Raw genomic sequence first — 4,895 nt, 5'->3', positions numbered from 1 at the left:
CAGCCGGGGCTCCATTTTGGGAAGCGGCGGGCATCCGCGGCCGCCCTCCCGCTAATGCCGAGTGACAAATCGCACTTAGGCGATACATGAACGAGAAAATGATTTATGGATTTTCGCGACGGTCTGAGCCGATGAAGGCGACATGAATTATCCATCCTAATGTGCAATATATCATTTTCTAATAACGCTGGGTTGGCCCTAACGCTGCGCGCTGCTCCCTTCGATAGCAGGTATCGATTCGGCACGGTCCGAGCGCCGGCTTCCCGCCGGACACGTACCTCCTGCAGCACCAGCTGAGAGCTGTGTATTTACTTCTTCCTAAAGCCCAGGGCTATGGACAGACCCCTGACACCGTGGCCTTTAGTTTTTCCATCTGGCATCGTTTAATTTGGCAATTACTATGCCGAATGAAGACTAATCTTTCGCATCGCTGCGTTTCACTCGGTGCTGTGATTTGGAGGTGGAGAGAGAGGATGCCAGGTTTGTAAATGCTCCGTGCTGATGGGGATGGCACCTGGGTGAGTCAAGCCTTTCTCTGCTGCCAAATCCTCCTTGGCACCCCGAGTACAACGGGGCACTTTCTAACAAGGAGAGCAGATGCTAAATCATACTTCTGCTCACACAGAGCTTCCCTGGCACCTCCATTTACCAAGTCTCAAAAGACAAAATTTTTGCTTTTAACTCACACACAGCAGGAAGGTGAGTCATCCGCACACAAAACCGAATTCATGTGCATAAGAGGGACAAGAGTTGCCAGATCTGGAGGGCGCTCAGCCCCAGGTCCAGCCTGTGCTGGGTGCCCCAAGGCCATGGCATCCCCCCTGCCCCAGCCAAGTTCTTTTGCCCTTCATCACAGAGCTGCAGTGAAGTCATGGTGACATAAACTATGAACAATCCCAATCATTTATCTAAATGGTTCCAAGTCTAAAATATCACTTTCACATTGAGAAGGACAAGAAAGTTCTGGCCTTCCATGAGACAAAAAAAACAAAGATGGGGAAGATGGAGATAAAGGATTATTGCATTCATTTGGAGTAGGGCATTAAATTAGTGATTACTGGGGAAAGGGTGAAGAAATGCTTCATTTCTCATTAGCCAAATACATTTTTCCATTGCTCAGATACAAAAGGAGTCACATGTATAAGAAAACATCCAAATGCTGTGTTCTGGAATAAACAATCTCTATCCTAACCTGCACAATCATATTTTATTTAGGTTGTAGAAAGCTAAACCACATAGTTTAGTTGAGTCACCAAAATGGATGTTCGGGTTCTATTTTAGGTTCAGTCTTAGTTTCAGGCTGGGGAACACTGTGGCCTCTTTACTATCTGGATGTTAAAAACACATCAAGAATTGGCCTCCCCTGTCCCTTAAAGATCCTAGATTGTTATTCCTTGTTTTAATATGAATTATCTTAAAAAAAAAAAAAAACAAAAAAAACAAACAAAACCCACCCAGGTTTTCCCTCAAGGAAATGACAGCTCATGGTGCAGCAAAGATTACTGGAATCAGTGATAGGATTTGGATTGTAAATAAGAAACAAAAGATGCTATGGTTAGAAAAAGCCTGCTTCCTAAGAGGAAGATGTATATGTACTACTGATGGGGCCATGGGATGAAATCCTGCTTCAAAGCAAGGTCGATACAGAACAATTTCTCAAATTAACTAAGAGGCCTGGTTAAAGTATCAGAGGGGAAGGTTCACTGCCACCACTCCCTCAATGGATTTCTCTCTTAATTGCCAATGAGGAGACAAAACAGGAAGGCTAGACAATCTGGCTAATCAATAAAAAAAGCCTGTCTTCATGTTTGCCTCAGGAGCACTCTGTATGTCAGATCGATGTGGAAGCCACCAAAGTTCTTGCAGGGGTCACCAGTGATTAAGACATTTTCTGATGGTTTTTAAACAACCCCAGAGACAAGCATCTGCCACAAGGTTGAAGATAGAAGCAGAACTAGAGATCCAGCGTTAATCATCCCCTTCACACTTCTGGGAGTGCCCCTGGTGATGAAAACAGTTCTTTGTATTTATGACCTCAGACAGCTGTTTTAATAAGTGATGATCAAATATGACTTCATTACGTGCTCTGTGCTCCACCAGTCATCAGATATGGATGATGGAGCCTCTCCAGGAGGTGCCAGGAGTCTAGAACAGAATGACAGTGGATGCATCCTACAGGAGCTTCTTAAAGCCAGCTTCTCCCTCCTTTCCTTTGCCTGCCCCCAAACATTCAATACACATTTCAGGGAGACTACTCAAGCACAAGAAGCTGTTCAGTGTGAAACAGTAGATTGGTACAGCCTGCTGCTATTATCCTGCCTTCTCCAGCTTTCAGAGTCTATCATAATGTTTATCACAAAGAGGAAAAAAAAATCCCAGCCTGTTTCAATGACTTGTGATTTTAGCTGATTCAAGTCTGCATTGAAATAAATAGAATAAAACTATTTTTTTTCCCCCACAGTTAAGCTCTGAATGTTTTCTATCAGTCAGGCCTTTTACAGTGTCCTGATCAGAGCAGCCAAGGTCCTGGTCACTTCAAAACAGTTGTTTCTGTATGCATGGCTTTACACTAACAATTGGCCTGATTCCTATAAGCCTGTCTCATGTCCCCTTACTATTAATGTAATATTCACAAATTTGGCAATTTTTAACTCCACTTTTATTGTCGTGCTGCAGATACAATATAAACAAATGAAAAGGACTTTATACAAGGTGATCAGTCAAAGAATACTGAATTTTATCTGTTTACTTGCAGAAAAGAGGTGACTTATCTCAGAAGATATTTCTTAACAAAAGATTTTCCAATAAGGCAAATTTCTTACCATCTAGCTAGAATTTTCAGCAAGATAGTTTAATCCATATATAGGAACCTGGTACTGAATTAGATGAAAAGCAAAATATGATTACATTGATCAGGACAGGCATAATATTTTTTTTCTCTATAATTTTTTTATGGTATTGCTCAATCAGCTGCACCCATTTCCTTGAACTTCATCAAAATACAGTTGACCTGTATCTGAATTCAACCAATGTTGCTAAGCTTGAATGATTACCAGAGCAAATGAGGACAAAAACTACAGTGGAAAACTCCAGTTATTTGAGACTCTGTTAAGCTTCTTACAATACAGTTAAAGCCATAGGTAGATGTAGTTGCTCATGATAAGGAAAATTGCACTGTTAATTTTCTTTTCAGCAGCAAGTTCAAACCTTGAACTAAAGCACAATTTGTTTTGAGGTTCAGCTTAAAAGCAGTAGTTCAAATACAAAACTTCTATTCTTAGACATAACCCTCTAGTGCTCGACAGAATAAATACAAAAAAGCCCTAAACTCTCGATTGTTTGCCCAGAAGAATCTGCATTCTTGGGCCTCAGTGTTCCATGTATATATAATTTCCAGCATAATTCTGTCATCTGAGTCATCGTGCCAACTATGCAGCAGATAACAATAGCACCAACTAGGAAGGAAAAGGAACAAGATGACAAAAGTGATGTTATAATTATGTAGTCACTTAGGAAGAGTGTGCACATCTGTATTTTTGTACCTATTCTAGGTGGAGCCATTTGCACTACCAATATTCAAGACTGTATTTTTTGAGGCTTCCCTTGGTAAGATCATATGCTCAGGTGCTTGCTTTTTCTCCTAAAATTGCATCTGTCTAGGGAAAACTTTTCCATAGTCTTAGCCACCTCTATTTCAGAGGAAGTTCCACTTGGAAAGCAGTTTAGTCTCTTATGAGGCAATGATCACAATTTTTTTTTTTTTTTGGGTCTGTGCTAAAAATATTGCAATACTCAATTCAAAATCTTACCACCTCCACATTTTGGAATAGTGACTTTAGCAGATGGAGGTCTCAGGAGTACTTGTTGCCATTTTCAGGAAGAGACACCAAAGAGATAAGTCCTCAAAACTTCTTCCACAGAAGCTGTTCCTTGAAACACTTCCACACTCTCAGAAATGTATAGGTTGGTCTTTGAAAAAATCAGTGCTAGACATCTCCTCTCATAACTTCTTGGTGGCTGGACTGTGTGACAGAAACTGGGCAAGTTCATGTGTTCCACACAACTGCTGTGGAGGATGAACAGAGTTTTTCTCAGAGTCATTATTTCCAGGGTTCTGCAGAGCTGGGTGTAGATCTGAAGCATGTGCACACTTACCCATACTCCAGCTACTCTCAATGGTGCTAAGGAAGCAGGAGAAAGTGGAAAAGGAAAAGCATCACTATAGAACAACAGAGAATAGCAGAAAAGGATGACCACAGTTACTAAAGGATAGGGAAATGGCTATAAAAGTATAACTGCAGCAAAACAAATGGTAAGAGAGAAAAATTAAACAAAACCAAACCAAACCAAAACAAAACAAAACATAAAAAACCCCAAAACCAACCAGCCAACCAAACAAAACCCCCCACACTTAGGCTTAAAAGCAAAACCACTCAGGCTATAACCACAAAGCTAAATACCCTACCAGACTTTTCAGCAGGTTCCTAAGTTCCTGCAGCCTAACAACAACAAAATTTAGTTTCCTTTCTCTTTTCATTAGCATGCTTTACATATGCATATGGAAAAGCTCCTAACTGTGAGCTGTTACTTGATTAGGTGAAGCAGGAGTTGTCTGTGCTATAGATTTCAGTGGTCCACACTCTATTCATTATGCAAGTTGGGGCCTGGCGTTGCTACAATTACAGTTTTTCAATTAAAAATCAAACCAGAAGATTGTCTCCCTCCCCAGAAGCGTGTGCAGCAGTGGGATCTCCAGAGGCTGAGCCAGCCTGGCTGCTGCTGCCTCACGGAGCTGCAAGGTTGCTCTGCTCAGCAGGATCTCACAGCTACAGGGCACAGGGACAATACACCTCGGTCAGCAGAACTTTGGAAACGTGATTAGCAAAGTGTGCAAG

The sequence above is a fragment of the Geospiza fortis genome, unplaced genomic scaffold (assembly GCF_000277835.1).
Source record: "Geospiza fortis unplaced genomic scaffold, GeoFor_1.0 scaffold119, whole genome shotgun sequence".
Classification (NCBI taxonomy): Eukaryota; Metazoa; Chordata; class Aves; order Passeriformes; family Thraupidae; genus Geospiza; species Geospiza fortis.
The sequence above is the reverse complement of the archived record's forward strand: the minus strand, read 5'-3'. Positions refer to the sequence as shown.